The sequence below is a fragment of the Arvicanthis niloticus genome (assembly GCF_011762505.2).
Source record: "Arvicanthis niloticus isolate mArvNil1 chromosome Y unlocalized genomic scaffold, mArvNil1.pat.X SUPER_Y_unloc_11, whole genome shotgun sequence".
NCBI classification, from domain to species: Eukaryota; Metazoa; Chordata; class Mammalia; order Rodentia; family Muridae; genus Arvicanthis; species Arvicanthis niloticus.
Genome location: NW_023045002.1, coordinates 114,421 through 124,228, shown reverse-complemented (window position 1 = coordinate 124,228; position 9,808 = coordinate 114,421). Strand labels below are relative to the sequence as shown.

Sequence of the window (9,808 nt, the reverse complement as noted above, 5' to 3'; positions counted from 1 at the left end):
TGAATTCCACTGGCCAATACTGGGTCAAACTGAGCTTCAAACTATAGAATGGCAATATGAATGGGTAACAGTGTGAGAAAACATGGGTATTCTGAGCCATAGGGATATAAATCAATATGGAGAATAAAGAAGCAATGTACTAAACACCAGATCACCTTTGAAGAAGTAGCAATAGAATTTTAACACTGAAAAGATATCATCACAGCTATAAGTGATTTAACTAACTTATTAGTCCCTTCCAGATCCCACAGGAGTCATTTAGGCCTCAACATTATGACAATAGGCAAGCAATGCAGGGGTAGAAAGTTGTATACCACATGTCCTTCTAACATATGCTGGCATCTGACTGTGAATGTCATGAGGTCATAATTTAACCCTTAATGACCTACACAGAGAAAAAATGTCCCTTGTCTCCAAAGCACTAAATTTCCAGTCAGTCAATCACTTTCTGCAGACCCAGCTTTTTTTACTGGAGTCCCTGTTCCCACACACACTTCTTCTACAGAAGGTATTTGTGCTGCTGAACATATTTTGTCGTACAACCTCTGCTCCAAGATACGTGTGTTTTTTCCAAAATCATCAATTTCCTATAATACAAATAAGGAAACCTTAAAATTGAGATATAAAGGTTACAACATTTCTTTACTATACAAACTGTGACCCAGCCATAAAAAGCAAACCACTTTTTCTTTTCCAGTAAAACAAAGGGTATGGTTCAATGATAAATTAACTTTGAATATAGCGCAACTAAATTTACCTATCACTCAGTCAGAAAGTTTTATTTAGAGTTCTGGTTATATCTCCACTAACAAAATACTTAACCCCTAAAGCAGCAGTCATTTCTAGCAACTCTTGTAAGTACAGCAAAGCGACGGAAACACTGATTTAAAAAATGATGCAAAAGACATTCTGGATTGTAGAACAACATATTCCAGAAAGAATATAAACAAAATTTTGTGATTTCATATGTACACACTCCAAGGATTCTGTCAGTATCCAAAGTATTTTTATGGCTGTATTAGCAATGGAGTTTTGGGAGATATATTCCCAAGGGCCACATATTAATAGACTCAAGGAACAGATTAAATTGAAATAGTGGAGTAAATGCTTGGTTTAAAGAACTTTCTACAACGAACTTCATATTTATGTATGAAAAGTTATATAATCTTATATGAAAATATCATGAAGTATCTTTCTACACGTACTAAATGTATTCCTTGAGAGGGAAAATTAAAATATCTAAAGTATATTAGGTTAAGATCACAAGACCATCATAGATCTTTTGATCATGCATCCATTTACAGAATTAAATGTGTATACAAAATGTATTTTCCATTATACATCATAAAGAAATGAGTTGGTGACAACTATTCTTTGCATCACATTGTCAACTTACCTTAACCACAAGTATGTTCTTGGTATGCCAGTAAAAGAAACATGTTCATTCACTCCTCATTCAATCATCCACAGATATACTTAGAAGAAGGTGCAGAAGTGTGAAACATGTTACATGTATTTTTTTCTTTCAAACATTCCAAGCATGGAATAGTAGCCTGAGATTGAAGAGTAATTTACTGGGCTTTAGTTATCTATACAGACCACTTGCATTAAGTCCACAAATTAGCACATCAAATAACAAAACCAGACATAAAGCAGGTTGAAATCAGTAAACGTTTCAGATATGTGTTTTAAAATGATTTAATTTCTATAGAAAAAGTGTAATCACAATATAATGTGACAGAAATTGCCAAAGGGATGATGTAGTGATTGCAGTAAGGTTGCATGCAGCAGCAGGTTTGAGTTCAACCATCCATGTCTGGGCAGTAAGGTTGGAACCACTCCACTGATGCTGAAAGCTCTGAAGATGATGAATGGTATTTCAGCCTCTTTCTGCTCCTCTGGAGATCTCATACCTGAGGGAAGGAATGCTATATCGATAAGTAGGAGAATGATCAAGGCCTCTTTGTCCACATTGTGTAAGTGTTACATATTTTGAGCAAAGTGGGAAAGCTGCATGGTCAGAAGGTAAAACCAGAGTTTGCATGGAGGATAAAGATATCACTACAGAGACCCCAGCTAATGAGAAAGGATTGTGTGAAGTTTCCTTGGCCAGAGGTGGAGTTTGAAGATCCCATTAGTCAGAAAGAGTATGAGTGAGACAATGTGGGCATTATTGAAGGCCTCATATGCAGACCCTGAATGCCCTCAAGACTAGTCAGAGATGTATGACCAGGGATGAGTGGGTCAGAGGTGAGAAGTCTGAATCTTGTTGAGGGGTATGGGAAAGAAGTGAAACCCCCAAAACCATGGAGAAAATACATGATTCCTAGGATCAGAGCTGAAATATTTGAGGGTTTCTTGGGAAGAGAGTGGAAATCTGTGACCATTTTATAGAGGTAAACTAGCATGTTTGGTTGGGTAGATTTTGAAATTTGCATACTCCTCCTCAGAGACATGGGTTCCTTGTAGTGAATGTGGTGCTAGGTCAGGCAGCAGTCTGAGCATCCATCAGAAAACCTGGCTGACAGTCCCACACTGGTTCTCCTTCTTAAGCATATGTTCAGCTGCTAGGTCTAGGTATGAAATGTGGGGAACACATCATTTTGGTTTCTGCCTTGAGGCAGTGAGCTTCTGTTCTGGGCTGCACTTGCTAAGCTTGGGCTCTGGAACTTACAGCCTGGGAGGTCTGGAGGTCCCTTTGGGTGGATGGAAATAATATAGGTCCTAAAGATAGGGTGGGGAATGTCTGAGGACCCTGCACCAGAGGAGGACAATGTGATGTCCTCCTTGGTTAGAAAGGCATATTTGAAGATGGCCTGGGGAAAATGAAATCTGAGACCCACTGGAAAATCAGAGGCAGGCGTTTGGAAAGATCTGAGACCCAATGAAGGACTTAGTGAGTACACTCCCACAGGAAAACAGTTTGAAGTTCTGAGAACCCTTTGGATACTGGTGGAGTGTAGTTCTCTATTAGAACAGGCAGCATGGAATCCTTTGGTGAGAAGAGGAATATTTCAGGTATAATTAGGGAGAGGAAATAGTCTAGAAGCCAATTCAGTAATAGAGGGTACTAAGAGAACTTTGGGTAAGGGGAGATATATCTAATCTCCCTGTGTGCAGAGGAGGAATTGTTTCTGCCCCTCTGGGGACATGTGATAGATCCAAGATGCTCTTAAGTAGAAAGATGAGATTGGAGGTCCCCAGGATTGTATGGAAGAGGCTCAGCCTTCTTACTCTTTACGTCTGGAGCACTATTGAGCAGAAGTTGAAGGTTGATTGATACCTTGAGAATTAAAGAATGTTCCTTTATTAGCTCCAAACTTGAAATCACAATCTCGAATTCATACCATCCGATAGTTGGTGCTAGGCATGACAGATGTCTTAGAAGTCTTCTAAGAACCTGGAATGCAGTAGCCTCATATTCAGTGTCTTCCTCAAATATATGTCCATCCACGCATTTCTCTGCATGGAGGACAGACTGTCTGGGTCTGTGGGACCAAAACAAAGAAAGTAGTCTCATTTACCCTTGTCTTGATATTCTTTTCAGGGGGACCTCACTCCACAGTGCTCTTAGATCTCTTAGGTCAGAACAGTGCTTCCCAGACCTCTGAAATTAGAAGTTGTGTGTAAGAGATGCACTGGGAAGATGGTGACTCTGTGGTGTTTCCTCGATCACACAGGCCAGGTCTGGAGCACTGCCTCTTATGAATGTCTAAATCTTCCTGTGTAGAATGGGGGAGGAGCTTGGTCAGCTTTGCTTGGAAGTAGCACTGTTGTGCCCTTCCTCTACGAGGTAATGTGCCAGATTTCATGGGAATAAGAGTGTCACAGCACCCTAGTCATAAGTGGGATTTCTGAGAAACTCTGTGAAAAGTGAAATTCTATACCTATTTGTCACAGAGGTAAAATCTCTTTCTATTTTCAATAAAATAATAAAGACCATTTCTCATTGGAGAAAATGTAAATACCTTGTGGACCACAGGAAATTTCAGTATTGCTCGATTACTTTCCAATTATTTTTCAGTATTTAGAGTGTCCATATATTTTGTGTGCTGTGGGAAAGTCCAGGCTGCAGTTGTTTCAATATTCCAACAGGTTGAATGGTTATCTTTAGGCTATGAAACTTTTGGTCAGAGGAAATAAGTCCAAGGCCTCTTTCTTCAGTGGAGGAATGTCTCAGAATATATGTAGTAGGAATAAGCTTGGAAGATATCCTAGACAGTTGGGATATAGCCAGCACACAAAGTCAGTAAAACAAGATCAATTGACACCTTTCAAAAGAGGGTGGGCATGAGTCCACCTTGGGCTAAACGATTTCAAGAACTGTGGGCATTAGGAGAAAATGTTGTTGCCCCCTAGACAGAAGGGTAAGAGTAAATATTTATGAGCAGGCATGGAGTGTCTGAGGCTCCTCATTATAGGCAGAGAGAAAGGCACCAAAGATTCACTATGAAAGGATGACATTTACAGACCACTTGGACAGAGAGTGTGCATTTGCGGACTACTGTAACAAAAGTAGTTATTCTGATGTCCCTTTCAGATGAGAGGTGTTGGATGTGAGATACAGTTAAGTGGAATTTTTGTGCCCTCCTTCATCAGAAATGAAGTTGAAATCCTTCTAATTATTGTGGACCTTTTTGACTCAAAGTGGACTTTGAGACCTTGGGCAGGGAGAGATTATCTCATGCCCTGTCCATCCTGTAAGATAGATATTGGACCCTCTTATATGCAGAGGGTGCATTTGATATATAATGGACAGAATTTGATTGTCTAAAGCAATGATGTTCAGAAGTAGAAGATTAAAGCACACTTAGAGTCTGCTTAAAGTCCCAAACCTTTTTAAGGATGAAAAAATGTCCTAGCCTACCTTGAGCAGGGATGGTAGGACTGCTTCACAGTTTAGAAGATTTGCATCCTCAGTTACACTGTGGTAGGCAGCAATCTAAGAATTATTCATCAGTCATGATTGTCAGTCTCTAAGTCCTCCTGAAGTTTGTCATCAGCTACATGGGTAAGTGCATGAAGGATGGTATGAAAAACAGAAGACTGAAGTGTCAGGCTCTGTTAACACAGGGCAGAATTAAATGATGCCCCTGTGGTCACACAGGTATTTTCTTAGTGGCCATGGTTAGAGGGAAATGATCTAAAGTTCATCATCAGTGGGTTATGTTTGAGGCCCATATATAGGTGGGGGATGCTTTGAGGACCCTTTGATCTTGGTCCCCTTAGGCACAATGAAAATCCTGAGATCCCAGTAGTGAACTCCAGTCATTTTTATTACTGACCTTGGACAGAAGGGGAAGGCTTAGGGTAGTATTTGTAAGAGCAGAAAGGCCTGAAGGCCACCCATTCCAAGTCAAGTGCTGATGACCCTTCATCCAAAGGAGATGGTATGTGATGCCTGGAAAATAGATGCAATTTGAGTAGTCTGTATTCATAAATGGAACATCTGGAGTCATCCAGAACTGCTTTGCTTAGAAAGAAAGTGCCTGGCCATGTTTAAACAAATAGCAAGCTCTAATCCTCTTACTGTGCAGAAGGGAGAAATTTAGCTTACCTTGGGTAGTGGGAGAACAGTATGGTACTGCATCTTTTGCGTCCAAAGAGTCTTCCCAGCTTTCATTATCCATATATTGTACATCCTGTTGGGAAGAGTACAAGAAACAATCAGCAAGCTCTTTCTTCAGGATGAGAAGTGGTCTGAAATCTGATACTCCCTCAAAGTGGTATTGGTCTGTGCATATCCTTAAATGAGAGACAGGAACATTGCATTTCTGACAACCACCTATAGATCGCATATCTGTTAGTTTTCACTTTCCATTTTCTACCCTCTGTCATACACCCAGAAACTTGTGGGGTCCCACTCTGAGGTTGCAATTGTGTTTGCCTGGCAATTTGGTCAGAGAGAATGGCACTAACGTAAGACGAGTTTAAAGTCAAGTGTAAGGTGCCCTTGGAATGAAGCTATGAACTAGGGTGTCCCATAGCTAGAGGCTACATCTGAATTTCCTGTGACTACAGATGGAATGAATGAGACCCACTTGGCCATAGGAGACAAACCTGTGGTCTCTGTCATCATTGTTTCATGAGAAATACACCCTTGTCCAGGAACTGGATGTCTATAGTCCTTGTTGTTTAAGGAGGAAATCATAGCCTTTTTTTACACTACACTGGGCTGCATGTGAGTAGATTTGATTCTGGTTTCTACAGAAGGGATGGCATAAGCCTTACTCTACCTGGGGCCTCTTTAGCCAGAAGACAAATGACTTAGGCCTGCTTTCAAAGAAACAGAAAGTTTGAGGGTGTTTCCTCTAAATGAGTACTTTAGTCCACCTTGGACAAATGGGGAAGGTCTGCAGTAGGTTTAGTCGTAGGAGGGAGGTCTGACATTCTCTTCAGTAAAGTAAAAAAACTGAGGTAACTTGGGAAGAAAGAAAGTGCTCGGGCCTTTATGAGAAAGAGAAAACTTTGAGACCTGGTTGTGCAAAGGTATGGATGGGTTAGAAAGCCCTAGGAGAGGGGTAAGTACCATGCAGCATCCTGATAGACATGAATGACCCTGTTACCTTATTCAGTAAAGGAAGGTCCCAGCACTGCTCTTCAGCTTCTAACTCTTCTTTAGTTGGTAGAGGTTCCACAACTTGTGTTTGGTCTGGGGGAGTTCAGGCAACAAGACAATCCTTTTTCAAACACCCTGGATGCCTGTCCCTGGCTGGGTTGCCTCCTTCAGTTTGTCTTAACATGTCCATGTATGGGCAACAGCAATGTGATTAGGCTATGGAGCATAACATAGGATCCAGCCAATAATTCTCCACATAGGTCCTGGGACCTCAAACTAGAGTGAAACAATATATTTCCTTAGCCACCATGGTGAAAGGTGAAAGGCTTGGATCTCTCTTATTATAGTGTATACATTGGAGGTAGTTCAAAGACATAAGAGAATTCTTGAAGATACAAGGCACGATACACAATTATTCAAAAGAGCATATCTAATGTCACCTTTGGAAAAAAGGAACGTGGGAGCTTCCTTTGGTCAAAGACAGTGGCTCACATCCTCCCTTGCAGAAGTGGACAAGATCCAAGGCCACATTGTTGGTGAAGGGAAGGGCAGAGGCCGAGTTCTCTCAGGAACTTCAAAAAACAAGGAGTGTGAAAGTAAATGGGCAACAGAGGAGTCTGGGAACCTCTTCCCAGAATGAGAAGTTCTAAGACAACCTTCAGCAAAGGAGAAATCCTGAATGTCTTGGTTCATAAGCTAGAGGTCCCCAGTCCTATTTTGTAGAACAGAAATATCCAGTTCACCCATGGTCAGCAGGGGAAGGTTCTAGACTACATTGTGCACTGGAGGAATGTTCTGATTGCCTCACCCCAGATGCATACCCTATGTGAAATCTGTGAGAGTCCAGGCAATGATCACCTCAATCTTCCAACAAGCATTGATGTTTCCCCAAATCTGTGTTCAAACTGCACACATCTGCAAATAATTGATAGGCATCATGAATTTTTTAATTTAGAATATTTTGTTGGATATTTTACTTACAAAACAGATGTCATGCCCTCTCCCCATTTCCCCTCCCTAAAACCCCCTATCCCATTCCCCCTCCCCTGTTTTGCTTTTATAACATTTTAATTACATGCGACTTCTAACACTCCCCCCTGGCGCTTTTGCGTCCGTGGAGAAATCACGAGACGCAGAGAACAGGTAGTTACTGTAAACGAGGCTTTTAATCTTTATCACCCACGTGGAGAAACGTGGAGAGACGCGGAAGGAGGGGGGAGGGAGAGAGAGAGAGAGAGAGAAAGAGAGAGAGAGAGAGAGAGAGAGAGAGAGAGCGCCAGAGTCAGAGAGCGAGAGAGAGTGAGTCAGAGTCAGAGAGAGAGAGAGAGTGAGTCAGAGTCAGAGAGAGAGAGAGAGCTGAGGAACGGGTCCCCCGCTTAAGTGCAGTCTAGAGTGACGTATTCACTTTTTGATTGGCTGTTCGTTCACCACCCAATATGCCTCGGGATTGGCAGTGGCTAAGGCACGCCTATCTGCCTAGCAACTGCGCAGCTAACAGCAGCTTCCTACAGCGACTATTAAGGTCAGTTCTGCATTTTTGATGCCCAATTTTGAGGCACAAGGTATGAAAGCCGATTTCATCTTTATATCTTCTATCCTATGATCTAAAAGCAGAGAAATGTGAGGTACCATTGTTTGCAAATGTGTTGTAAAGATGTCTTGGACAGAGCGGTTAGCTTTAAAGAAAACTTCATTAATGGGGTGTTTGTGAGGCATGGGTTGAAGAGAAGGTCTGGTGGTTCTTTAGTTGCACAGGTGGACATGAAGTCCCCTGGTGTAGAGGATGAAGGTTTGAAACAGCCTTTTTACACAGGGGCTAGTTTTGAGAGCCCTTTTGAATAGATTTTGATTTCCCAGGGCCCCCTTTGCAGAAATTGAAGGTCTAAAATCTATTTGGCAGGTGGAGGTCAACAATAGGCCCAAAATCCTACTGGAAAGACAGACAGGGAATGTTAGATGCTCTTTTATGTAGAATGAGTGGTATAAAGCTCCCTTGATCTGACAGCCCTTTAAGGAGAAAAGACTCAAAGCAACTTTATAGGAATAGGAATTTGTAAGGAACACGTAAGGCATAATAGGTGTTTTAAGGGCCCATTTGGCAAATGGGGTCTAGGGCAATGTTAGTCCTAGGAGAGTTCTGCCATTTTGTTCGCTGTAGTGAGAAGGAGTAAGTTAACATTAACCCTGAGGCCCTGTTGAAAAAGGAGAACAGAATCTTCTTCAGACAGAGTGAAGGTGCCATATACACTTCTGTCAATTGTAAAGGCCATTATACAGTACCTTATACAGTGGAGAAATTTTCTGGCAGCAATTATACGTTTCCAATTCAGAGTTTTGTATCTGTATCGCTTGTGTTCATTCCGGGAGAGAGCAGGCAGAAACTCATTTCTTTTTCCCAAGGGTTTGGATGACTGTTGCTGGCTAGGTTACATCTAGTTTGTTCAGCTGTCCAGATCTAGGCAGAAATGTTGGAAGTTATTACGTTTCTGTGGACTTGCCTTGTGTCAGATGGCACAGGTTCTAGGCTCTGATTCTAAACTTGAACTATTGGACCTCAAATCAGAGTGGACTAGGGTCCCTTGTTTACAGAAATAGTCACCTTTGGAACTATGCCTGATCAGTTAGTTATAAAAAGTACATTGATCTTTTGTGAAAAGGTCATGGGTCTCACTTTGAGATAGAAAATATGTTGGGAGGATAGGGAAGAGCAGAAAGGTCACATAATCACTCAGGCAATAGGTTACCATGGGAATTGAAAGAAGGTGCAGAAAATACCTTATCAAGTGCAAATGTCCTCACAGTCCAGAATACCCATGTGTTCTGGGACTCTGAGGCGTGCTTCCCAGGAAACAGAGAAATTTTTTTCTTACAAATTGGTTGGTAATCTCTGGCTCCAAGTTCTCCACAAGGTGTTCAACAGCAGCACAGGCAGGGGCAGCAAAGATGGACCTGCTCCATTTCAAGTGTCAATCTTAAAGATAGAAGTTAGATCTGGGCTCAGATTTTTACTGTCAGGTTCAAGGATATCATTTTATGTCCCAGGATGTCCATTCAGAGTGATCTGCCATCCCTTCAGTCACTTGGGGATGACTTGTCATCCAGATCAGAAGGGAAACATTAAGACCTCCTAGAGAAATAGCACTGAGAATTCTATGACTAGAAGTGGATTCTCTGAGGAAACCATTGTCAGGGGATGCTTGGTCAAAATATTATGGGAATTTTTATATTCTGATCATCGCTCCTGTCACA

At 41.6% G+C, this 9,808-nt stretch overlaps 1 long non-coding RNA gene across 8 annotated transcripts; it reads right to left on the bottom strand.

Moving 5' to 3' along the window:
* Positions 1–1,682: 1,682 nt before the first annotated feature.
* Positions 1,683–9,089, bottom strand: LOC143433871 (uncharacterized). Of its 8 annotated transcripts, none has more exons than XR_013070071.1 (9): positions 8,840–9,089; positions 7,381–7,474; positions 7,000–7,131; positions 6,567–6,835; positions 5,558–5,642; positions 5,286–5,401; positions 3,969–4,214; positions 3,284–3,488; positions 1,683–1,913 (listed from the first exon to the last, which is right to left on the bottom strand). It is a non-coding gene; the product is annotated as an uncharacterized LOC143433871 (long non-coding RNA). The 8 variants fall into 8 exon arrangements; XR_013070070.1 differs by lacking the exon at positions 8,840–9,089 and adding an exon at positions 4,868–5,003 and having other exon boundaries at positions 7,381–8,783; XR_013070069.1 differs by lacking the exon at positions 8,840–9,089 and adding an exon at positions 4,868–4,942 and having other exon boundaries at positions 7,381–8,783.
* Between the last annotated feature and the right edge of the window lie 719 nt (positions 9,090–9,808).